At 39.1% G+C, this 27,770-nt stretch overlaps 1 protein-coding gene across 1 annotated transcript in view; it reads left to right on the plus strand.

The window, feature by feature from the left end:
* The first annotated feature begins 16,811 nt into the window (after nt 1–16,811).
* Hs3st5 (heparan sulfate (glucosamine) 3-O-sulfotransferase 5) overlaps nt 16,812–27,770 on the plus strand; it is a 233,809-nt gene continuing 222,850 nt past the window's right edge. The window contains exon 1 of the mRNA XM_005409760.2: nt 16,812–16,910. The gene's annotated coding sequence lies outside the window, so the exon portion shown is untranslated. The remainder of the gene's footprint in view (nt 16,911–27,770) is intronic.

Genomic DNA, 27,770 nt, shown 5'->3' on the forward strand with positions numbered 1-27,770 from the left:
CTAGAATAAGAAAGCCTTCTGCAAAATAATAATAATAACTTAAAAAATTTCTTAAGTATTTTCTTCTCTCTGCAGAGCTTCAAACCAGAGTTTCTTAAACTATGGAAGGAAAACTAAATGTTAAAATAAGCCAGAAGTCATGCCTAGAAAGATACAAAAATGTGTTAACAGTTTTCATACAAATTTGAAGCTTGTGGGGGCTTCCTAAAGTCCTCAAGTGTATCAGATTAAGAATTGGGACTCTAATTCAATACAAAAGCAGTGAAGATAGAAAATTACAGGTTTTGGGAGGAGGAGGGAGAATTAGAGGATAAGTATATTTATGTTGGAATCACTAAAAATATCTTTAAGAATCCTGAAATACTTTTAGCAAAGCCTTCAAAATCTATTCCTATTAAAATATTTATAAAGTCTGCAGCTGAATTCTTGGGTGGAATTGAAGCCAGACTTGGTGAAACTTGGTATTTCTCCAGTGCAGAAAGTCCATTTAACCTGCCAGGTTTTTTTTTCCATGAATATAGGAAAGTGATATAAGGAAGTGATATATTCAAGAAAAGCAATGTTGAGCAAATCTTAATTTAAACAAACTAAACTTTTTTGAACGATTTAGAACATTGAATTTCCAGAGCTCAGTAGGCTTCTGGAATTCAGAACAATAAGTACACAGTTTAGATTGTGTAAAACAGAATTTTAGATATGAGCAAACCTAACACCCAATACCAGTATTGAAATTGTTCACCCATATTCAGCTTGTGATATTTTTCACTTTTACCTGAAAAAAGGATGGCTATTTAAACTGTGAATAATGAAGATAGCAAGTTAATTTTCTGCATGTTAAAGAACTAGAGGACCAAAGAGGTGTCCTAAGGACCCGATGGGAATGAAGATGAGAGAGGACAGGGGAAAGACGAGCTTCAGTCACTCATACCTGGCAGGGGTTGATAGTTGAAGCTTATCCAAAACAGTAAAATACTTTTAAGGAAAGTTTTAGGGTCCAAACGTCTGCTCTTTGAAATCTTTGTAAGGAATTTTCATTATTCCGTTTGCTTTTCAGATGTTTTATCTTCCTTCAACCTCACATCTATAGATCTAAATTATTTTCCTAGGTTTTACTGAAGTGGTAGGTGGTTGATAGTCTAATTTTGCTTTTGTGCTTGGATCTGGCCATGGTGCAGAAATAAAACTAGGTAAACTTTATGATTAATAAACCTAAACATGACCTTCTCTTAGTATTTTGCATGTGCTGTCTTATCCCATTGATCATGCATTAATGATTTTCTGTGGGTTTGAGCGGGCCTAGGTTGCTCTTACCTTGAGTCTACTTTTTGAGAATTATGATGATTAAAGTGAGGGACTCTCCTGTCTTTCTCATGAACCATTTGAGTTTAAAAATATATTTAAAGATACTCAGGGTTATCACACATTAAAACAAACCACTTTCTGCATACTCAAAGTAGTTTATATCCTGCCTCTTTGGCAAAAATAAATCCACACCTTTCTGAGTAACTTCAAATATTTGCAAATCTGGAAGAGAGCACCAGCAAGCAGTATGATTTGCAACTTGGACAGCAACTTAGTGAAACATCAAGGATGTTGAAAGCCAACAAAGATCTAATGAACACGTGCTGTGACATTACATTGGAAAGTGATGTTCAATTATCCATAAGGCTGGCTTTTTCCCTTTAAAAGACTAAGTCCTTGTTCATCTTCCATTCTTCTAAATTTGACAGGCATATTTACCTGTGATGGTTAGCTGGAGGTGGTTGTGAAAAGACTGTGTCATGGTCCTGGAAATTTTATCCCAGTCTGGAGAGAACCCATGAGAGCTCTGAGAGCTCAAACATATGTTCAGCTCCTTTGGGAGCCAAAGGACAAGGAGAGTTCTGAAACTGGGTTCAGGTCAAGGATACAGGCCCAGGTGGAGGAACAAAGAGTCCAAGATTTACCATGTCTGGGAGAGTGTGGGGGAGAGAGCTCTCGTGCTGTAGAATAGATAGAATGCCACTGCTTGTTTGGGATGTAGATGCCTAAAGTGTGTATCAGTACCTGCGACCCTAACACTCAGTGTGGACCTTGCACGGTGCAGGGAACAGGGCTGTCAAGTTACTTTTGCCCCATTCAGCATGGACCCAGCTGAGCTAAGTGTCTCTGCAAGTATTTGACAGTGAGTTGCTGCTGAGAAAATGGAATATCTTCCCCTCACTACAACCTTTTAATTTCCCAGGGGAAAATAATGGAGCTAACAAAGTAGGAAGTTTTTCAGTATTGACTTTTTAAAAAATCTTGCATATTATCTTTTAAAATACCTTTATTGAGGTACAGTTTTTATGAGAAAAATCACCCATTTGACATGCCCAGCACTCATCCCCTGTACCAAGTGGTTATAATATATTCTGCAACTAATACTGATATCTAATTTTAGAACATTTGCGTTACCCCCTGCCTTCCAAAATGCCATGTGCCAATTGAAGTCACTGTCTAGCCTGTTCTGCAACCTACCAGCTCTGGATAACAACTCATCGACTTTGTGTCTTGATGGATTTGCCTGTCCTGGACATGTTATACCGATGGATGTGTATCATATGTGGCGTTTCTTTCAGTAGCACTTCAGATTGCTTCTGGATTGCAGCATGCATCAGGAATCCCTTCTTTTTCAATGCCACAACATTTTTTTATGTGTTCATCAGTTTTGTGGATGTTTGTGGTTCCATCTCCTAGCTATCATAGATAATGCTGCTATGAATATTCATGTACAGGTTTCTATGCACACATATCACTGCTCTTGGGGTGTACCTAGATCATTAGATAACCCTATGTTTTGTGTATTAAGGAATTGTCAAATTGTTCTCCAAGGGATTATGCCTTGTTATAGTCTCACCAGCAGTGGATGAGGGTTCCAGTTTCTCTACATTTTTACCAACACTTACCATTGCCTTCCATGTTCTAGCCATTCTGGTGCTGGTAAAATGTTATCTCAGAGCTGGGAGTTGTATTATCCTAACTACTAACAATAAAGAGTGCTGCTTCATTTGCTTATTGGCAATTTGTAGATCTTCTTTGGAGAAATGTGTATTCAAATCTTTAGTCTATTTTTAAATTTGATCTTTGAATATTTAAAATATTTTCATTTACTCTGGACACAAGTCCCTTTGGGAGTATATGACTCACAAGTATTTTCTCCCACTTTGTGCGTTGTCTTTTCACTTTCTTGGTAGTGCAAATGCAGAACATGCACTTCCTTCTTTACCTCATGTAGAAATTTTATTAAGGTTGGATCTCTGCAGTGTTAGGGATCAAAACCAGGACCTTGTCCATGCTGGGAAAGTGCTCTATGACAGAGCTACACCACCAGCTTCTAGTTATTCTTGACATTTTAACTAATGTCTGTACTGTAAATGGCTGCAAAGGAAATGTTCACTGCAAAATTTAGTTTTACTTCCCCCAAATTAAGTTGAACAGCATTATTAAGGAACAAGAGTGTATACCGGGGGGGCTGGGGATTTAGCTCAGCGGCAAAGTGCCTGCCTGGCAAGTGCAAGGTCGTGAGTTCGGTTCCAGTACTGGAGAAAAACCAAAAAAAAAAAGCTCTAAGAGTGTATACTGGGGTGTCATATTCCTGATTCTACCACTTATTAGCTGTGTGAGCTTGTGCAAGTTGTATCATTTGTTGTTTTTGAATTATTATTTATAAAATGAGAACAATAATGGCATATAACTTGTAGAATTGTGAGAACTAATGAGATATTCTAGATAAAATAGTTAGAATAACATTTGATATGTAATAAAAGCCTTTGAGTGCTAGATGACCATGGTGGTGGTGTTACTGTATTAAAGAATTAGTGTCTTAAAAAGTGGCAAGTAGAATTTGTGAAGAATCTTCTTCATTGCTGTTTAAGTATTTCAGGCAAAATGAAATGGAACCTAATATATGAACACCACTAGATATGCACATATGAAGGGAAAACATCAAGGTCATTCACATATTTTTATTTTATTAAGATTCTTTTTACTATTACAAGGTTACATTATATCTTCTGAGTGAGGAATTTGCCTTTGTCAATCTTCCTTCTTCAACTTGTTTGAATTCCAAGCATTAAAATTACATCAAAAGTTTCTCAAGTACTTTCAATTGGTCCAACTAGAGTAATTTTTGATATGTGAAAATCATAATGGAGGAAGGAGCAAGGACTCCACCAGTACATAGGACTTTGTAAAACAATTATATGAACTCCTTTTGAAGGAAAGATAGTAATTCACAGGAAAATAAATATTGTGATTCATAAAAGTATGTTCTGAGTAATTGTTCCCAAAATAGTGTGTAGATCCTGTTCATTTTCGCAGTCGGGCAGTTTTGCCTCTTTTTGCTGCTTCTTGGGGCTGACGCTCAGTGTGGACTCACACATGTAATGACGCAGATGACTTGTCTCGTGTTAGCATGCCACTCCTCACAGGAAGACACCAGCCAAGCTCTTTCTGGGTCCTTACACCTGAAACAGTGCTTTGTTCTTAGAAAGCTATTAGTAGTTTTCTACAGAACTGTACAGTTTTAGAACTAGAAGAGCAAGACCTTCATTAGAAATGAATAAATTCAGAATATGAATATAACGTTAGAGAATGATTTTGCTAAAGTCTCTAGAAAGCAAGACAAAAGTCCTGGAGGACTTTTTTCCCAAGAGCCCTTGTTCCTCTGTCCTTCTGGTTTTCAAATCAGGCTCCTCACGCTCTCATTTGTGTTGCCGTGTACAGACGCCTAAGGACACTTCTGGCTGGGCGTTCCTGCCAGGCTTCCTCCATACCTTGAGCTTCCTCATAGCACAGATTCTCTGGCTTCCATAAGTGCTTGTCTCTTGACTGGAGCCTTGTGAAGATAAAAACTGTTTTTTCTGCATTCCTGATATGTAGTGCACCGCAGTGCCGGATACACAATCTTCACTTTAATATTTGCCAAATGACTAGTATCCAGCTCTGCTCCTGGCCACTTGAGATTCCTAGCAAAGTCTGCCTGCCTCTCTGGACCTCCATCTATAAAGTGAGAGGATGAACTGGGTCCGAGTTTGACATCAGTGTTCCACGCACGGAGTCTGACCTGAAACAGTGTTTCTAGGTTTTTTTCTTCTTTGTTTTCCAGAAAAGCGTGTACTCTGGTTTTGCTGAAGATGCCCCTGCTACTTCCATTCTTTTGTTCATATTATCTCAGCAACTGCTTAGTGTTTGGAGCTGCCATCCTGGTCTAGGGTTAATTTCATGTTCTTTTTTAGTTTTAAAGATCTGAATCTGTGGAATTATTCAGATAAATAGATCGATTGATACGTGACTTCGTGATACAGCTTGCATTTGCTTATAACTAGAAACTTTTATTCATACTGCCTTGTCTTTGTGATCTTTGTTTTGGCTTTTTCCACCAAGTGACGTTCTGGACTCCTGAGCCTACAAATTCCTACCCTTGCTTCTGTACTTTTGATTACATATGTTTGTGCCTAGTGCCTAGATATTCTTGTTAAGCCCCTTGCAAGATGCTGATAATCGGCATTATGATAAAGATAAAATATTACAGTAAAATTACCTTTAAGAATATATATGTGAATTTTAGAAATCTATTATGAATTTCAAATTAGTTCTGTTTGTGGGTTATACTCATGTCCGTTATAGATTTGTAAAAATATCCATAGGTATGTATTCAGGTGTACTATAGACATATTAATAACTTCGTGTAATTAATCATATTACCTCAGAATTTCTTTTCTATGAATATTTCTGGCTTTTCAGGTATTAAAACTCAGCACAGCCCCAGTGGATGTTTTGCATGATGTGGAGTTACTTCTGTGCAGTGCCCTCCTGTCACTACTGTTGCCCAGGGGACTGAAATGTAGTCTGTGGCTTACTGAGGGTTCTGCAGGACATAGTAGGCCTCTAATGGGTGAAAATGTCTATGTAGCAGAATACTGCTGATTTTGCAATAAAAAATTTAGAAGGAACCTAAAATTTTTTGAGCATGCTTTCTGTACCCACAGAGCAACCGTGAGGAATATGTAACCCACTATCCGAAATAGTTAGCTTCTTTGAATATAGATTCACAATAGAAGCAGCTTTCACATCTGATGGACCGTATATACACAGGGTTGTTTAAATACTTGAGTGCCCTTCCTCTTATGATTACCTTACTTGTCCCTTGGTGCAGGCCCGAACATTGTACAAGCTGTGGGGATGCCACTTGGAGATGGCCTGGCAGTCCCCCAGCAATCATTTTAGCTTCCATCAAATAGACCTAATTTAGCCAGGTGGGGTGGCACACACATGTAATCCTAGCACTTGGGAGCCTGAAGCAGGAGGATCACCATGAGTTTGAGGCCACCCTGGGCTACATAGTGAGTTCAAGGCTGGTCTGAACTGCATCGTGAGACCCTGTTACAAAAAAAAAAAAAAAAAAAAAAGACCTAGTTTATAGAGCACTGTCCTTAAGAATATTAAGGAACTAAATGCTTATATATGGGTTCTGAGTAGTTCCTCTTCTTGTGTATATTTTCCATACTCTTGCACTTTCATTCTCAGCACTGTTATCTCAGTGATATTTATAGGCATCGAGCAGCAGTGGTCAGACGTGTCAGCTTCCTGAATATGGCCTTGATGAGTGTTTGTATTTTAGGGTATATCTCTAAATGTGGCAGACTTAAAGACAGTAATAGTGAGTACAGTTATTCTCCACTTTTGGTCTTATTTCCCTTGTCCCAAGTGAAGCACTGTGTCTCCTGTTAGACAAGGGAACTTGAGTTTATGAGGAACTTACTCTGTGCCTCACACTATGCTTACCAGAGATACTTTGTCACTTAAGAATCACTTTTTATTATTTCATAGACAACGTTTTACTCATTTTCAAAACATTTGTCTGAATTAATGATGGGCTAGAAAAGATAGATATGATTCAAAATAGCTTTTGAACCCCAGTACTGCAAAAAAGAAACTAAAAATAAATTAATAGTTTTGCCTTTCCTCTTTTGTTGATATTTTGCACTTATTTTCTTAAATGTGTGTGTGCAAATGAAAAAGAAGAAAGGAAGAAAGGGAATGAGAAAATAAAAGTAAGCCTACACTCTCTCTCAAGAAAATATTGCTGGCTTGCTCTTGAAAATAATATGGTTCTGGTTCCCGATACTTGGTTTGAGGAAACATTTTGCAGTGCTTTATTATTCACCCATCATTAATATGTAAATAACTGAGATTAAACTCCAGCCATTAAAAAATGGTACTCAAGTACACAAACATCCTCACCTTGAGGTATGAATTTAAAAATGAGTGGAAAAAAGATGCATAAATAGAAAAAGTAATCATTTGATATCTATAGAGACTTCCAAAAAGTTTTTCACAAAAACTTTCCACAGAGTTTTCAGCCAACACTGGCAAAATATAGTCAGATTAGACAACTTTAGCAACATGAATTTCAGGATTTCAAAGGAACACACATCTAATCCAACTTTTTATCAAAAGCTGGAATCCTCTTTACATATCCTCATCAAACATTTGGCCAAGAAGTTCAAAATCTGATAAAGTATAAGCATTATGTTGTTGGTGAACTTCACTTCTGCAATATTTTTTCTATATTGAGCTAAAGTTTGGTTCTGTGCTTTGGTTTCCTCTTTCCTGATGCCACCTCCTGGAGAAAGGGAAAGTTTACCACACCCTGAGGCATCTCACACATCCCAAATCTCCTGCCACCGCCTCTGCTTCCCAGGTTTCTCCTTGACATTCTGTGTTGTTGAGATCTAGCGTCATCCTGGCAGTGAAAACTTACAGAATGAAGACCTACATCTTTCTTTCCTCATACTGTGGTAATCTCTCTCTGATTCGGGGTCGTGCTCCCGAGAGATGCCTTCCTCACTCCTCATGCTTCCTCACTTTTATCTGGTGTCTCATTGGACCTAACGTCCACTGAACATGGGGCATGGATGATCTCCTGGGTGCCAAATCCTGCGTGTCAAGCCTGGTCGCTTTGCGGTACTTGTCCTGTTGGCTCATTTCAGTACTTGTCTCTGTTAGGGTCCTGAAGTGTCCTTCTCCTGCTTCTCCTCCTGGCCTTGGCTGCTTCTTTCAGGCTTGCCTGTGAGCTAATCATTGAGAGTCATGTTTTTCAAAGAAGCACCTGTCAGCTTTTCATGTGTTACACACACTTACTGAGTAGTTGTACGTGCTACTATGTGTTTTTGTTTGTACATAATGATTCAGTTACACAGCACCAGTTGAGATCTTTCTCCTAACTTTGAGAATCCAGTTAACCCACACACTGCTTCAGCTGAGTACATCATCATTTTTTGCCTGTTACTGAAATGATCCCTGACTGATCTCTGTGGGAAATCCATGACTTCCCTATGACTTGGATAAGTTTTCTAAAGCAAATATTAAGCATTATTGGAGGCGCCTTCAGTGACTCTATGGGAGGGGCCTTCAGTAACTGCCTTTTGCCTAGTGAATGCTTTCAGACTCCTTCTTTGTTCAGTCCGACACTCTTCAGCCATGTTTCAAGTCTTATATCTTATTTTGTGTGAAACTACTTCCCATCTTAAAAGTCAGCAGTAGTCACAGGAAATTAGGTCTTATGTTGTAACCTGGTGCCCTTTCTCATCTCTGAACTCTGTCACCATCTTCTTAGTTCGCTCTCCTTGATTTCCTCTTTGATCAGCTTAGTGGAAAGCTCTTTTGCTCTGGGTTTGAAGCCCTACCTTGAACCAAGCCCAAGCTTGGGCTTGCAGATGCCATTCCATCTCCCCTGTGTCCCATTCTTCTTCAGAACTGAGCTCAGTGCCTCTCTGTGGGCTCCTAGGATCTTCATTCCCTGTGCCCCTCTGTGTTGACACTGGCCCAGCTGTACTGCAATAGCTGGTATAAGTGTGTCTCTTCTACCAAACCATGACCAACTTAAACAGGAGTGTGTGTCTGCTCATGTGTGTCAGCCCAGTGCTTATGGAAGTGATTTGGGGCATGTTTTGAATACCTACTTGTTATGGGTTGACTGTATCCCTAAAGTTCATGTGCTTGGAACTTAATTTCCAATGCATCAGTGTTGGGATATGTGGCCCTTAAGAGGTAATTGGGTCATGCAACCTTCTTCCTCATAAATGGATCAAGTGGTACCTTGGTTCACAAACTTAATTTATTCTACAATTTTAGAAAAGATGGTCTTGTTTGTGTCTGTGCAGGAAAGATGGCTGCAGTCATGTCTGTCAAGTTGGCAAACAAAAACAAAATTTTGCAAATGCTTACATTTGTGAACAACATTGTTTGCAAACAAAGCGTTCATGAACTGAGGCACCACTGTATAAGGGGTTTGCAGGAGTGGATTTTCTGCTGTACTCTTTGCCATGTGAGGACACAGTGTGCCTCTTCTCTTGCCCTTTCATGTAGCACAGTGTAAGGATACAGCAAGAACACACACACACACACACACACACACACACACCAGATGAGGGCACCTTGATCATGGCCTTCTAAGATTCCACAACTGTGAGAAATCTATTTCTGTTTTTATAAATCAGTCCATTACAGTAGTATTATGAGGTTGTGGGGTGCTGACAGACTGTCTGTTATTCAAATAACTTTGAAAAAATATTCTTCATAGTAGTGTGAATTCTCCTAGGACAAAGCTGGTGAGAAACAGGAACCTAAATTAAACAGGAAGAAAATGAAATCCCTTTGGCATTACCTCTTTCCATGTGATCTCTGTCCATAGTCCAATTTTAGTCTGATCTGGATCAGAGAGGCATAATTTAAAGCAGGAATTTCAGAATGGGTCTTCATCCAGTTAGGGTTTAGAATCTTTAAAGAAGCTCTGAATTATCTATTTAAATCTGATCTACTGTTTATTCTGAAAATTGTCCAAAAAGAGCAATAAATCAAACTCTTTGTTTTCTTTATCCTGTAAGAGCAGTAGCCAGTGCATGTATAGTGTGCACACGTGTAAAAGCTGAATCATGTAGTGTCTTTCTAAAGACTGCTTTTGGCATGTTAATTAAATTCTAAAAATGTAATTACAATAGAAACAATCATATAGTGAAATGTCTGTATTTATTAAAACATTTTGAAATAGTGCACAAGTATGGAACTTAAAGAAAAATGTCATTTATAACTATTTCAGTGACAGTTGAGGAAGGAGAATTTTCATATAATTCCTTGATGTAGCCCTCTTTCCTGCTCCCAAGCTTGTGTGACAATTATTGTGAGAGAAATGTACCACTTTGATTTTTATGCAAGGTACAATACTCAGTATTACCCACTGGACATTTTGTGCTTACTTAAAAACTGTGGTCAAGAAAAGTACTCAAACAAAATGTTTAACATTAATTTCAAAGCCCATAGAAAGAACCCAAAGTTTATCTTGTTTGATCTTTCTGATGTTAATTTTGTCCACAACTTATGTAATGATTACAAAGTACAAAGTTTGTACTTGCAGACATTTAGTGAGCAGTTAAGTTCTGGAAGTACTGCCCTTCATGGTTTTCCTAAGGAAAATACATAATAAATCCTAATGTCTTCAACTGAAATGTGACTGTCCAACCACTTTAATTGAAGAAAGGGTTATTGAATGTTGCCTACTTACTGATTTTACCACTGCTATATATTACTTACTATTATTGCATAATTCTGATGAATTAGTTGAATATTATATGTATGTATTATATGTACATACTGTGTTTTTGCAGAGATAACTATAATAATTCTTTACTTTCTTGATCTACACAGAAATAAACTTTCTTCAGTTTAGTGTGTATATGCATGTATAGTGTGTGTTAAAATAACATTTTCACACATTACTATTCCCAACAGAATAAAATTCAAGGCCTATTCCCTCTAAAGCTTTTAGGTGGGAGTCTATAAGACGCTGAGCAAAGGAGAAATTTAATCTTAATACAGCGTAGCAAGCAATTAGGTATTTTATTTTATGTCTTCTGCTAAAATAACCAGAATTGGATACTTTTAGAAATAAGATGTTGAAATGGTCAGATCATTGGTCAGTTCTGCTGTGGTAATTTCTGTTTCTAAAGAGGGTGAAGTTTACTTGCTTTGAATAGATTCAGAAAATAGTGTTCTTTGTTTAGGATTCTTGAATCATGTCATCCTACCAAGGGCCCAACTATAAAGTTTCTTATGTGTCAAAGTACTTGTTTTCAAAGCACCATAGGAGGACATTACGTAATGACATGGGAAGAGATACATAATATGTTATATGAATTTTGAAAGGGTTATGATACGGTATCCCATTAAAGCCCTGCTTAATGGAGTTTGACCATGAGCAAGTTCACAAACATCTCTGGTTCTTGCTTTCCTCGTTCTCAGAATGAAGATAATGTTCATAAATGATTAAATATATAAGAATTTGGAGCAGAGACTTGTAAAGAATTGGTGCTAAATATTGTTTAAGTTGTATTATTGTTACTAATGTGTAATCTTTGGATAATGAACTGAAAACTGATTACTTTTTTCCTTTCTAATCATCTGTATTTTCTGAACTATCTACACATGAATAAAGTTTAAGTGCTGTTTAAATGAGAGTAAAAGATTAATACTCTAATTTATATTAGAAATCTTCAGACACAACTCTAGTCATATTTAACAATCTTCTAAAGAAAAACTACTTTATGTCACCCTAGTTTTTCTTTTTCTTTTTTCGTTTTTCTTACTGTATTAATGTAGAGGTATAAGTAAGATCTCAACAGCTCCACAAAAGCAATGCTGGCAGAGAAAATTGTAATATTTTTTCTTTTGCAAAACATGATAATAAATATTAAGACAACTTTATCATGTGTTGTAACTTTCAAATCTCACCCTAAACTCACTTATTTATTATTTTTGTAACAAAGTGATTCACAAAAAATGGAAAAAGGAAAATTTTATGTTTCAAAGAAAAAGAATTTAATAAATCACTTTTTGTTCATTCAAAGTTAGTACATAAAATGGAAGAGTTGAAAATAATAATTATACATTTAATTTGAAAGAAAAACAAGCTATGGTGGAACATAAACATGCCTTTTTTTAGCAAATTTATAAATACATTTAACTAATACCTATTCAAATATTTCAAAATCTTTTATTGATAAAAATACTTAACGTGAGATTTTACTATTTTAAAAATTTCAAGATACGCAATATATTATTTATTGACTGAGGTACAATGTGTACAGCGGATTTCTAGAACTTGCTCATCTTGCTGGATTAAGACTTTATGACTGTTGATTAGTAAAACCCTACTTCTTCCTCCTTTCTACCCTAAGAACTAGCATTCCACCCTTTTATTCTAGGAATTTGCTATTGGAGGTCCATTCTATTAGTGAAATCTTGCAATATTCATTTTTCTAGGACTGTTCTACTGGCTTATAGCATAATGTCTTTGATGTTCATTCAAATTGTTATATATTGCAGCACTGGGCAACTCAGCTTTTGGGGTGTTTGTTTGTTGGCATTTTTGAGGCAGGGTCTTGTCATGTAATTTAGGCTGGCTTTGATCTCACTATATAGCTCAGGCTGGCCTTGAATTGTAGGCATTTCTCCTCAGTCAGTCTCCCAATGCTGAAAGTATAGGCTTGCACCACCACTTCTGGCTGCAATTCAGTTTTTAAAATGCTGAATAGTATATACATTGTGTGTGTGTGTGTGTGTGTGTGTGTGTGTGTGTGTGTGTGTAGTTTATCCATTCATCTGTTAGGTCATTTTCACATCTTGTGTACTGTGAATAGTGCTGTAATAAACATAAGACTGCTAATATTTCCTTGAGATCCTAATGTGAATTCTTTTGAGATCCTAATGTGAATCTAGTGTTCAAATCTTTACTAGCCAATTTATCTTTGTAAATCTAACATTTCTGTGAAAATAATGTGCAAATAGCATATCTTAGCACTTTAGAGACTCTTTGATATTATGCAAGGTTAAGCCAAAGAAGATTTTAATCTTATGGATATTTTCTTATCTCTTTCCCTCCCAATTTCAGCTTATTAAACAATAATTTTTTCTTTCAAATGTGTCGCTGTTCCTGAATTATATGCAGTGAGATGCACATGTACTTATGCACACCACTCTATATGCAGGGTCATTAGCTGAATCCTCGTTATGTGCGCATGACTGCGTGTGTGTGCATGTGGACCTCTCATCAAGAGCAGAGTGGAGATTCACTTTTTACCTCTGTAACGTAACTTTCCTCAGGCTGTACGTGAGTGTTCCATTCTGCTTTCCATAACTTACTATGGAAACATTTTAAAGATCTGTGGTTGTTCTTTAAACAACTAGAGGCAGCAGTGCTCCTGGGGTGCTCAGAATAAGGGATTAACAAAGACCCAAATACAGCAAGGCAGCTTCAAGGAGAAACTCCATTGTCAGGGGTATTTACACAAAAAAGCAGGGCTGCCCTTTGACCCTAGAACTACCTACACCCCACATGCATGAACAAGCCATCTTGTATCTTGGAGAGAAGCTGAGTTCAGCAGTGGCATCCAGGCTGCCTTAGTTGGCCCCCATCATAGCAACCTGCATCCAGGCCCACAGATCTTAACTCCCTTCCCACTAATTATGTATCACAAACATGTACTAGTATAAAAAAATTCATATATGGGGAACAAGATTCACTTTTGTGACTGTTTACAGATTTTGCAAAACAGCTAAAGAATAGACAGTTGACAACTGATCTCCGTGATGTGTAATGCTGCCAGTAGGAATGTAGTTGAAGCACACACAGATTTTTAGCTGTGCATCAGGGCTGTGTCCTCATCACCAGACAAGATGTTTTGTAAACATATGTGTGGTTCCCCCTCCACAAACATCATGCAGATGGTTCCCTGGGCAAACATTCTGAGACAGCCTTGGCTGACTTTGCATACCTAAGTTGCTTTGCTATAACTCTTTATAAAGAAGACTTGTAGCACTGATATTAAAGGAGGCTTTTGCTCCTGTCTTCCCTTGGTTCTGTTGCCTCTGACCCAGGTCTTTTGGGTCCAGAGATCCATCATACTGGGGCTGTGGTTGAAGAGATGAGAAACTGCAGTGAGGAGCTGCAGGGTTTCCAGGGGCCAGGTTGTGACAGACCGAGTCTCCTAACTGGGACTAACCTCCACTTCTAACACACTAATGTGGGAACAACAGACTTTACAGTGGGTTTGTTACAACACACACACACACACACACACACACACACACACACACACACGGGAAAACCTGAAAAAAATAAGGTGATTGTAACTTTCGATCACCCCATTCTTGGTAAAACGTAGTTTCAGCATAGTGTAAAGTCTTCAGGTCTGTGAAGGTCTGTGAATGGGGTTTTCAATGAAGAATGACCTGCTAATGTGAAAATGAAAGCGACACAGGTTAACATGAAGCTTGTTATTTTGTTGTGTCATAAGTTCCTCCTGTAAGGTTGCTGAGCATGTTCTGAGTAATGGTAAATGACCACACAATCATTTTGTTGTCACTTTTAAAGGCAATTTAGAGGGGTTTCATGCCTAAAATTAGACTCCTAATCAACAAGGGAGGACTGTAATTAACACCCAGTGATTAGATGCGTACAGTTGAAAATAACCTCCCACTGGTGAGTCTTTTATCCTTTTTTCCAACCCCAGCGATTATATTATATGCGGTGTTATTTTGAATAAATTTTTTACTATGTATATTTTCTGCCTGAATAATCTACCTACTTCTTTAAAAGACTTGAGGTTCTTTTTGCAGATATATCATTTTTTATATATTCTCACATAGCTTCCAATAGCATTTCTCAGCACAGGCAATAACTTTCACAGGTGCACTGGTTTATTAAGTAGAGAACTTCTACATCTTCTTAGGAATTTGCAGCGAATATACTTTTCTTTCCTTTTTTCTTTCTCTTCAAAGAATAGATCCATTTTGTGGGAAGGGAAAAGAATTTAACTGTCTGTATTGCAAACTCAGTATTTCCATAACATTTTTGTTCAACTGAGTAAACTGGAGTGTAAACTAAAAATGGTAATCATTTTATGACATAAAAAAAACTAGGAAAAGGTATTTTAGTTCTTATTACTTCACAATTTTGAAAAAAACTTTACTAAGTATAATTCTATTTGATTTTTGCAGTCTTCTGATAGTGTTTGCCTTGTTATTCCTGAAGGGATTTACAGATGATGTGATAAACCAATTCTAAAAATCATGATACTCTGAATTCAGTGATACACATATAATCTTGATGCTGATTTTGTTAATGAAGATATTACAATGGCAACATAAAACCTAGACTGAAAATTAGAATAAAACAAAGGCAGGGGTGCTACTTTTTTAGGCAAATGCCTAAAAGAACTAGTCAAAGTGTGAAATACAGAATTTGTTATTTAAACAATATTCAATTTAAAACAAAAATAAAAATGTTTAAAACAAGCATTCATGTATGTTTGTACCTCATCATAACTTCTACATAAAAGATCAAGTAATATTCTACTGATTCTGTTTTAGGAAGTAAAACACATTTATAGCTTGAATTTGGAAGAAACATATTTGAAAGTCCTGATAGTGGCTATTAAAGTATATAAATCATATGACATCTTATAAAAAGGTTTTAGAAAAGAGGTTTATATTTGAGAAACTTCACTTAAACGGAATTTTGCATACGGTGTCACAAAATTGTTACTAGAAATTAGGGGTTCTAGGATCCGTGAGTTCGTGCTAACTGTTCTTTGGTTGCTGTTTTCAGTAATGGAAGAAAAAGCAAAAGACAGGAAAAGAGTCAGGGAGCCGGAAAGGGAGAAATCAAATATGTGGAAAGAGCATGGTTCCCAGTGCACCTCAGTGGGCCAGACGGCACTCAGAGTAGTGAGTTAACATGGGTTTGAATAATTCAAACTTTCAAGCTGCAGGAAGAGGCATTCCAGTGGGAGGGAAAGTCACCGTAATTAAAGCTGCCCTGGCACATGGAGGCAGCTGTACCCTCCCACAGACCGAGAAAATTGGACATGGCCTAATAGCCTAGAGAACAGGGATGGTGTGGGGTAGCATTGTTTGAGAAGTGTAGGTTTATTTTGGTGTTCTCCAATTACAAAGTCAATTCTCTGGATACCAGTTTCTTTTACATATTAATGGCTGAGTCCTGGGCCTGTGGCAAGAATGCAGGATGCAACTCTGAGACTGCCTGAAAGGGGACAGTGATTCTCAGGTGCAGAGATGCCAATGGCTGCCCATCAGTTCTGAGAAGTAGCCTTCAAAACACCCAAGGAGGTGGTATTGCTTCTTATCAATGTGGAATTCGTTTTACAATTTTTCCTTCACACATCTCCACTATGAAACTTACATGTTTCAAAATATTATACATGTATACACACATATTTTCTCAATGTGTTTTCTAAAATAAAGATGATTTCTGTATCATTACCGTTCTTAGCTCTTTCCTCTAAAGTATTCAGAAATCCTTCTGGGTTTTAATGTAGCCAAAAGCCAGGACTCATCAGCACCTCACGTTTCTATAAAGGGTGCTTATTTCCCCTCTAGTGCACTTCCTACATGAAATTTCCTGCCAATTCCCTGTGTTGTCAGCAAAGATGCTGACTGTCACGCTTGTCTTCTGGGGGTTTAATGCAGCAAGGGCCCTCCTGGAATAAACAATTGAGTGTTTTCCTGGGGGCTCCCAGCCCAGGCGAAGCTAAAATGTACTGTGTTGTTCCCTTGGGGCCTGCACACTTGCCAGGAAGAGGGAAGATGTAGAAAGAGGGCAGCAGCAGCATTTCCTGCTGCCTGTTTTCTTTTTGACAGCAGAGTTAAAAACTCTTCTCTCTTCAGGTTTGATTTCCTACTCCTGCGCTATCCCTAACATCAGTGGTGAGCTGTTTTCCAAGTGGCTACAGGAGATTGGAAAATAGAACTGGAAAGCAAGGAATGTGATGTTTACTGCTCCAGGGAGAAAGACGTTTACTGTAGTCAAGGTATTTAAAAGCTGACCAGAAAAACTCTGTTGCCTGTTAAAGGAACTCTTCATTACTTTTAGGACAACTTTTGAAACTTCCATGCTAAACCTGTGTGATACAGGACTGTCATTCCAAGAAATGCATGTAATGTTGTGCAAACACATTGGCATATTTGGCAAAGTAGAACACTTATTTTAAATTAGTTGTTTTAATGAAGGGCTCACATTACATGTTACTGTGTAAGTTGTACAACTATCCAAAAATGTATTAAGATATAATGAAACACTGCGATATTCTGGAAAGGACTATTACAATAAGATAAATTATTGGGGCAATGATCTACTATACCCTGGAATATTCTTATTCTAATTAAATACTTAAACTCTTATTTTCATGTTGCAGATTTACTGCTTATAAGCTCCTAAAGCAACTATCTTATCAAAGGAGCAGAAGTTTCTGGCCTTGGTGGGTACAACAAACCCATTGACTGGAAACCCAAATTTACGGATTGCAGTTTTGGTCTAATGAATGATTCAAGGTTTTCTGCTTTTATGACTTATCAGTAGTGATTCCTAAAGTTTATGATTCCTAAAGTCTCTGAAGTCGCCTTACTTTGGTTTTAATGCTGAGTTGTGAATAAACAGGTCATATTACCTCCAGAAGCATACAAATTGAAGTCAGATCTCTGAAGGCTCATTCAAAAGGAAAGAGGGAGTATACTATTTACTATTTTCAGAAATCATACCTTTGGACTTTATGGTGGAAGGTCATAGTGAAACAAAACTGGTAACTTTATGGTGGCTGGGAAGGAAACAAAGAAACAGCACCAAAGAGCCAGGCATCGGATGTAATCCCAAGGTCATGCCTCCTGGGGCCCCCCCAGACACACCCTGAAGTATACCCTGCTAGTACCTGAGAGGCTCTCGGGCCTACCAAGTTGACAGTCCAGAGTACCCCATCAGTGAAATCTCACTAATTGGTTTGGAGTAACATCTGTGCTTCTAATTCTTCTTCCCAGGCACATACACTTGTCCTCCTCCCTTTGGAAGGGGAAAGCATCCAACTCCTAAATCAGCCTATGGACAAGGCCCTTGCCTTACTTGCGGAGCACTCTGAGATGCTCACCCAGTCTCCCTTCAGGTCAGCTGAGCATGCCCCTGCCAAACCTGTTAAACGCCTTTGGCTGCCAGATGCCGGCTGCACCAGCACCTGTATCCAGAAGAATAGTATCCCTCTGCGCTCTGCCCTCTGCCCCTGGAACAAGTAGACAGTCTGTAACCTACCAAGTGGCGCTTCCTATGCGGACTTCTGTCTCTGCAGCCTCCTCTTCCCACACTTCTCGGTACTTATTCACCCTGAATGATCTTCTCATTTCGGCATCCCGTCCTTCCTGATTTCTTTCCTGCTGTCTGAAACATGTTTTAAATATCCTCCCTCCCTCTCTCTCTCGCTCGCTCGCTCTCTCTCGCTCTCTCTTTTTCTTTCTGCACACGCACATACCTCTATGCTGGAATGTTTCACTCTCTTCAGGTCTCACTTTTCTAACAAACCTTCTAGGCTGTTTGGCCTTCCTTCCTGTGGCCCTGCGGAGATCTAATGCTATATGTTTCATTCCGAATTTAAATTGCCTGCCCTTTCCTGTCCCAAGTGGGAATGCTTCCTGGCTGCTCCCTAAGCTGTCTGAGACTAGCACTGAGCTTGCCCGTGGTGTTCTTACCACCTGCCCAAATGTCTCTTTATGTTAACGTCTGAGTAAATGCAGGCTGAATGAATGAGCAAACTATTTGGAGCGAGCTTGTCCAAACTCTCCCAACTTCTGGAAGCCAGCCCTCTGCCTCCCATCGGGTGACTGTCAGCAATAGGCCTTATTTCTCATTTGTACTCTGCCTTTCCCCCTCAGAGTAAATCCTGCCACACTGAGCTGTGTCCTGATCGTAATGAGGAGTTTTTTAGAAAGCAGTGAAATGAGGACAGCCTTCAGAAAGTAGTAGAAATGTGGAAGCTATCCAAAATAGAGAACACTTGTATTTGGTGTTTTCATCATTTAGCTCTTACTGCAATTGCACAAAAATCTGGGACAGCTTGTTACACAGCATCATGGTGAAGTCTCCATTTAGAAATCTGCGTGACACACAAAGCACAGATTCCACCTATTTTTCCCTAAATAGAAAGAACAGGTTATAGTTAACATTGAAGTTATGATTGTATGGCAGATCTCTGTAGTAAATGTGCTGCTCTTGGTTTCTCTTGTATTATGTTAAGAACAAGCACAAATTTGATAGGGCATTTTTTGAAGCAGCAGTTTCACATTTCAGTATCATTACATGTACAGTATAGCTCTTAAATGTGCAGACAGAAATACATTCTTGGTTTCAATTCAGTGTAAATAAGAAACACAAGCACACACATCTAAATATCGACTTAGGTGCTTATTTTTCCTGTAAGGAACTAGCTTGAAATTTCTTCCTCTAACAGCTAAAGAGAGATTATTTCTTTCCATTAAAATTTGTCTGATATTGACTAGCAGTCCTATACCATTCTGCCCTGTTCTAAGTGGAACTGATGCAGGAGACAGGGAGAAAAAGGAAGTTTTTCTCCTTGTGGTGGTTGATTCTTTACTAAGCTTCGGAGTTTCCCTGAATGGTGACTGAACTGATAAACTGATCTTGTTCATTGCATTCATTTATTTGCTCAGAGAACACATTTCCATCTAGTTTTCAAAACGATTTCTTTGAGGTCTGCATGTGTGCATGAAACTTTATGCACAGAAAAGTATGCTTCCCTAGCCATCACCTTTTTAAATGCAAATTCCCTCAGATATTCTTATCACCCTGCCCTTTAGTCTTCCCCTCAGCTGTGCTTTCTCCCACCCCCACCCTGAGCCTCTGCCTTCCCCTGGACACTGGTGTGCCGTAATCTGAATACACCCGACCAGAAATTTAAAAGTTGGAGTTAGTAGTTCCTTGCTTTACTAAATTTTTAAAGAATACTAAATTATCATTTTAAAAATGAATATAAAAAGGCCTCAGATGGTTTCCTAATTTCTAAATTCCTTTCAATTTTCATTTTATTTTGGTGTATTTTACTGTTACTTGAGAATAATTTTTCTGTCCTTTGTGAAGCAAACCTTGTAAGATTGTTAAACTTGCAGGCAAAATTATACAGAAAACATAATTCTTAATACAGAGAATTAGTAATAATGACAAGAAAAAGAATAATGCTTTAATTCACCTAAATTCAAATTCATAAAGTAGAATTGAACAGCAAGGATTTCTATTGATTTTGACATATTTTTTTTATTACAGTGTAGTGTTCATTTATGGAGCTATATAAATCTCACAAGAATAATTGGAGAGCACTTGTAAACCTGCTCCTTCACCCCTCTTGTGTCCCCTCCCACATGACTCACCCCAAATGTCAGAAAGCAGCTGTCAGTCAAAGGTGGCTGTGTTTAATCATCTATTGTTTCCCCCATTAACCTGCCTTCTTTGGATCCTGTCCCAGGTGGCTTCACCAAAGATATGAAATGAGAGTCATGACGTTCTCATCAGTGATTATTAGGGTGACCTTTTCATGTTTGGAGAATTTTAAAATCTATTTTAAAACAGCAGAAAGAAAGAGAGAAAAAATGGTCATCTTTTTTTGTTTGTAGTTACAAATGCAACCTAGACAACCTGCAGTGAGAGCATTTTGCTCAAGAAGGGGTATGAGAATAACCCCCTGGAGGTTACCTTTTAAAATATCCTTGAATAATATCTGCATATGGCTTTTCTCGAAGTCAATGAAATTTTCACGAGTGTACTCAAGCATGGAGCAGTTTAGAATGAACTCCCTTATCAGAAATGGTTCCCCACTTTCCTTCGCCTAGGCAACATTTTATGCAACAAACATCATAACCCAGGAATATATCTGTTTATTCAGCAGATAGAAATGATAAAATTCTAATACCTAAAAGGGAAGAAACAAGTTTGAGATTTGCATTTATATAAACTTTTATTATTGCTATAATTACTGTTACTGTTTGTATAATTGCTGTCATAAACAGCAGCACAGTTCCTGTTGTAAAGAAGTAAAACTGAATTCCTTTTTCATTTTTTAGTCATGCTTATTAATTGTCCTGACCATCACTGATAGGCAATACTTACTGATACTATAAGCCAGAAAAGCCAGCCATGGATTACAGAATTTTAAGAAAGAATTTTATCAGGAATTTATAGAAGCTTTCATAATATGTTATCTTCATTTAGGGGTAGAAGTGATTCTGCAATATTTGAGACTTCAAGTCGAAAAACTACAAACCCTACAGTTTTTTGTGTATCTTTCTACTTCATTTTAAAAACAAAATTTTCCATGTAGGTTTCCATTGACGTAAAGGAAAGTCACTCTGGGGAAAAAATGTAAAGCTAAAAGGTCAGATGTTCATCCTTTGCCAAATGTACTACCTCCCTCATACTGAAGGTCCTATAACTGGACATTTATCTTTCAACAGCACTGAAACTAACTCCATGCCAAACATCACCCACTGTCATTGCTTCCTTACATAAGCACAAGTGCATAGGAAAGAACAAGGTGAATTATGTGGATCAAGTAGCAACCAATGTGTGTACTTGGAAAATAGGCCTATTTGTGGCCATCAGACTCTAATCTCAGCTGCAGAGATTGTTCTATATTTTAAGACATGTGAGCCATGGAGAAGAAGCTTTAAATAGCAGTGCTGAAGTAATTTAAGACATTTTTAGCTGAAAATTTTCACCAAAATTTGATTTTTTCCCCCTCTCTCATCTCACAGTATTTGGAGACTTGGCTATATATGGCAGGTCATGGGTTAATTTACCTATATTGAATGAGTACTCGTATGAAAAGTTATTTTTGGTCTTTAATAGGTAGGCAGAAGAGTGCCCTTATAATGCATGAAAGCATGAGTTACCTGTTAATTATAATGATATTGAATACTTCATGTCAAACCATGGCAATTTTAAATGAAAGTTAACTTATACAGCCAGTAAGGACACGCAGAACACTGTGTATGGTATATGAAGTATTATAAGTGCATTCAGAGGAAAACGGTGGTTATTAGTATGTCTTGTACAACATGGTGCAGTAGAATACTCAAGGAAATGAGAATCCAAGACCCACAATTCTGACCCAGCTGTCACTTTTGAGATATGTGGTCTTGAGAGCGAGACTTAATTTTTCTAAGCCTTGGTTTTATAGAAAGACTAAAATAGACATAATGGAAGATCTTCAGTTTCCCAGCTTGATTTCTACATTTGCTACCTTTTGTTTTGTTTTGTTCTACTGCTTCCACCTCATGAAGTTGGACTAGTTGACTAAGACAGCTCAGAAAATATTTTCATAATGATTATTGGAATTGTTACCAGATTTTATTAAAGTTGAGAACTGATGCATCTCCCTAAACTGCAAGGAGTTTTTTCATCCCAAATGTCAACAAATTATAGCCTTTGGGCCAAAGACCTGCAACCCCTTCTTTTTATTTCCCAGACTGCCAGCTTTTAAACTTTATACTTTTACATGACTGAAAAAATTAAAGAGAATATATCATGGCATGTGAAAACTATTGGAAAGTCAGATTTAAACATCCGTACATAATGTGGTAGCAGTATAGAGCCATCCTTGTTCATTTGTCTTGTGTGGCTGTTTACATTGCTACACTGACAGTGATGAGTCCTGGCCACAATGTCCAGATGTCCTGAAACTAAAATATTTGCTGCCTTGTCTTTTACAGAAGTTTGCTTATCCTTGTCCCATGCTATAAAAGCCCTGGCCTGCTTCATTCAGGAGCCACTAACTCATTTTGTGCTCACAAACGTATGTGTTCTGTTGAGTGCATGTATAAGACATCTGTGAAAGGGTGCAGCCCCGCTTATAACAGTATGATGAAGTATGTGGAAGAATGCTTAGCACAAAGGACGCTCTTAGCTACACTGCCATTATCCTTATCTATTTACATGATTGTGTGGATGTTTATTGACTTAATAAACATATGTTATGCTCTTATTATGTTTAGTTGTGTGGTCAGTGAACCAGTAGAGGCTGAGGAGCACAGAAATAATTCTGACAGCTTTCCAGACTACAAGGTAAAACATACCTCAATGACAATAAATGCAAAACAGAATACTGGATCATAGAGAACTACAGATAAAATACTTAGGCTTAGAAAAAAGGAAAGAGAGGTGAAATCAGGAAATGCCTCTGAGAAAGAAAATATTTGAGCTGGTCCTTTCTTTCACCTTGCCTCTGCTGTTCCCAAAAGGTCATAACATAAACCTTATTATTACCAGTAACTGCATCCTGTCTAATCCCAGTTTCACATACTGTGTCCCCACTATCCCTCCTTCCTTCTTGTTCCCTTCATTACTCTGATCCCAGAGACTCACAGGGATCTACACACCTCTGCTCCTTTTACCTCCTAGCTGTCTCTGTCTTCTTTTGGTTGTTGTTCCTGTCTTCTCCAATCTGCCCCTCCCCCTGCCGGTGTAGGTGTGTGAACCTTCATTGGAATTACGGCCTTGCCTGTAACCTCACCTCTGCCAGTTCCACCCCGTCAACTCAGTCTGTACTCAGCCTGCTTCCTTACACTCCCTCATTTCTAGACAAAATTACACAACCACGCAGACCGTTCTCACTTTCAACTTAACGATCTTTTCTTAGTTTTTTTTTCTCAATGCTGAGACAAAATACCCAACACCCAAAGTTCAAGGAGGAAAGAAAGATTTCCCACTGATGATCATATGAGGCTTAGAGAGACACCTAGGCACAAGCCATAACAGATCTCTAGCCTCAGGGAGCACTTAGAGCACCAGAAATTCTGTGTTTTACCTTCTCATCTCAAACCTCTACATTACCTCCTCTCCCCTCCCAAGATCACCTTGCTCTCTATTTTTTTTTTTTTTTTTCTGGTACCGGGAATCAAACTCATGACCTTGCACTTGCCAGGCAGGCGCTGTGCAGCTGAGCTAAATCCCCAGCCCCTTTGCTCTCTATTTAATTAAAAATAAAAATGATCAGAAGAGAACTTCCAGAGTCCACCAACAAAACCAGCCCAGCCCAGCCCACCCAAAAACTGCCCAGCCTGTGCGCCTACATTGTGTCTTCCTTGCAACACTCTGTAGGAACCCTCTGTGCTCCTGCTTGAGGACACCTAGCGCTCCCCAGACCCTGTTCCTTTGCACTCTCTCATTGTTAGGGCAAATCATCTGACACCCACAAGTTGAAGAAGGAAAGTTTTATTTTAGCTCACAATTTGTCAAGGTTTCAGTCTATAATCAGTTGGATCCAAGGGAGGGTGGCAGAGGAGAAACTGTGCTGGTTTGGGGTTTTTTGCAAGGTGAATAATACAATACAGGACACATATTTTACAAGATTATTTATAATAGTCACCCAAAGAATGATACACAAGAGAGTGCAGGAAATCTGTCCACATACTACAGACCAGAGAATCCAGCTGAGGGCTTGAATCCTGTGATAATGTCCTGCATGAGTCCTGCTAAAGACCTAGAGCCCATAACAGTGCCTCCCACAAGTCCAACAGTTCACACACCTACATGGGCCCAGAGCCCATGACAACGTCTCATGCAGGCCTGTTTCATGATCTGTGCGGAAAAGGCCCAAAGGTCAGTGGTGGAAGCTAGAAAGTCTGTGCCGATGGGATGAAGGATCTGTGCTAGGAGACTGAGGGATCTGCACTGGAGCCAGAAAGTGACACACAAAGTAAGAACCAGAGCTCCCCCAAAAGGTACCACAGCCATCCTCAGCAACACTGAGGTCCCGAGCTCCTCCTATGGTCAGGAAAGCTGAGTTCCCATCTGGAAAGCCAAGGCAACATGCTTCTCCAGGACATTGAGCTGTGCATCTTCTTTCCCTCTGGAGCCAGGAAATGATGCTCAAAGTGAGGACCAGAGCTCCCCCAAAATGAACCAAAGCTATTAGCTATTCTCACTGCCAACAAAGTCCTGAGATCCTCAGAGGATGAAAACAGTCCATTTCATCAAATAAACCAGCATGACAAGCTCCTCCAAGAAAACCAGCAGGTCCTTACAGCTTCTCTCTGCTTTCAACAGGCTCCCAACAGCCTCACTTCTTTTCCAGTTCTGCCCCTTATGCTGCTGGCAACAATCCTCAGGTGGGCCTCACACACCCAGCACCACGCTGACTCAGCTCAGCTGGGGGTTATAAGTTGACCACCAATTGCCAATGCACTAGAGAAGCAGTTCATGGACTGATGCACAGGAGGCAGGAGCCTGCCTTCTTTTCCTTTTTATTTGATGCAGGCTGCAAGCCTATTGGTTGGCACTGTTCCCACTCGGCATGGGTCTTCCATCCTCTATAAGTCCATCTTCCACGTCCAGAACTCTGATAAACCCATCACTGGACTAATACCATCCACCCATGCCTGAGCCATCTCCAGAAGCCCCATTGTGGAGACATCTAGCTGTGAGCCATAGCACATTTAAAACTACTTCACTTTTTTCTGTATCTTGCATCATCAAAATGTGTTTCTCACTAAATTCCAACAGCATGTAAACGTTTCTTCCCATCTTTAATTTTTTTTCCCTTTTCCCTAGTATTCCCTCTAGCTGTAACCCAGTTTCCTCATCAGGACTGTCTCTCGTTCCTCGTCTCCACTCTCTTGGCCACACAACTCCCATACCCCATGCTGACGTGGCTCCTCAGAGTCGCTAGTAATACCATGTTGCACAAAATAATGCGCAGTTAGTTCTCCACATCCAACTTGGTCTGTTGGCATTTGAATCAATCACTCTGCTTTTCTTCAAACACTTTCACTTGCACTTGGCTGTCAGGATCCTTCACGTTTTCCACCTTTCTTACTGGTGTCTGTTTCTCACTATCTTAAGAATTCCTCCTCAAGTCCTTAATAACCACTTAATTTGGGCTGCCATAATGTTCAGACACTTGGTGTCTTTGCTTATCTCTTTCTTTTGATGGTTTGTGGCTTTAAATGCCATCAATAAGCTGCTAATTTTCAACTGACCTCGCTCTAGAGACTCGCATACAACAGATTGCATCATTTAGGGTCTAATAAGCACCTCACATTTAAAGACTGAAAACCCATTCCAATTTTCCAGTTAATTCTTTTCCAACACTTCGACCTGTCTGAGTAGGTGGCAGTGCTGTCCTTTCCAGCTGCTCGGGGAGTTCTTTCCCTTGTGCCCACATCTGGCCCCTCAAGGTTACTTGTGGTTGCAATCTTCCAGGTACTGCTGACAGCACCCATCCCCCTGACACTGTCGCCCTTACCCTTGCCACAATAACCTCCTGACTGCAGTACTTCAGTGTCTTTCAGGCTGTCTTCTTTCCTCTCTCCTTGCTGCCCTGGACCTAGTTTTTAGCTCAGCAGCCAAAATGATGCTGTACATGCAATTGGGGTGCTCCTCAGGACCTCCCATGACTGGCCATTTTCCTCAGAGAAAAGCGAAATTCTTGCTTGCTCGGTTTCCCTGTCCCCACTTCCATTTGAGTCTGCATGCATCTTCTGCCCTTCCTCCTTCAGCCCGGTCACATATTGGCCACGTCCTAGGGCCTCAGATTCACAAGGCATTTTACACTTGAAGGAATATACACTTGGTGTTCCTTGGAACATTCTCCCCATTTGTACTGAAAGGCCTTGTGCTGTCTCCTCACTGATCCAGGCCTTCCATGCACAGCAAGGCAAGAGAGAGTATGCAGAGGGAGTCCCTGCGATTCTGTGGCTGACAGATGCAATCAAGGAGAAATCCCCCGAGGCTTAAGAATTGAACAGCAGTGTCAAAGACTTTGGTGTCCCATCCTAGCCAGTTGAGCACATTGTTTGTACCTTGTTATTTCCAGCATCTCATGCAATACCAGGAATGCGATATCTTGGTCTTGGGACCATACATACGCTTCTCCACAAAGCTTTAACACAGGGATGACAAGATTCCCAAAAGATAGTGTTTCAGAATTATACCTCTCCTGTTAGGGAAGTTGAGAAATACCTATGAACCCTCCTTAAGTCTGTCCCACACAATGTCAAGGTGACAGTCCAGTAGCTAACTGCCCACAGAAATAAAACCAACACTCCTCAAAGGAGTGCAGCAGATTGCAGGATACATGCCATTTAACAAATCCAGTGTTCAGTTCATAATTACTGTACACTGAAAAGAATAGGGAAATGTGTCCCTTAGTAGTGAAAACAAAAGTTAGTAGAGACTGACTGCTAGAGAGCCCAGATGTAGGATTTAGCAGACAGCTTTTGAAGAAGCTACAATACATACATGCAAAAACTTGAAGAAAAAAATGTAAGTGCAACATTAGGATATGGTTGATTCAGCGGCCCACCTATGTCACCCGTTACTGCTGTAATATGCTACCATTTTCATACTTTTTAAATATGTTGATAACACATTTACAGCCTGTCAGGAGCACTGAAAGATTGGACACTAGAAGCAGGGAATGAATACAGCAGTGTCTTCCTGCAGGATGGTAGGAATAACATGGAGAGTGGCGAGTACAGATTTATTGTCTTCAAATGACAATAGAGAGCACCGGGTGTTATGGCGCAGGCCTGTAATTCCAGCACTCAGGAGCTGAGGCAGGAGGATTGCAAGTTCAAGGCCAGCCTGGACTACATAGAGAGACCCAGTTTCAAAACACTGAAAACAAATCCAAAGACAAAACACAAGAAACAATCAGAAAATGGAAGGGAGGGGAGGAGGGAGAAGGGAGAGAATGCTTCCTCTCAGAAAGAAAAGCTGTAGAAAATGAATAGAGGTTTATCTTATGAGCATTCACTGCAAAAAAGCCCTTGGAACTGCATATTAGATATGATCAGTCATATAGGAGTTAGGGCTCTCTACAGACAGTGATGAGGCTAAATTT

The sequence above is a fragment of the Chinchilla lanigera genome, unplaced genomic scaffold (assembly GCF_000276665.1).
Source record: "Chinchilla lanigera isolate Chin_1 unplaced genomic scaffold, ChiLan1.0 scaffold00125, whole genome shotgun sequence".
Classification (NCBI taxonomy): Eukaryota; Metazoa; Chordata; class Mammalia; order Rodentia; family Chinchillidae; genus Chinchilla; species Chinchilla lanigera.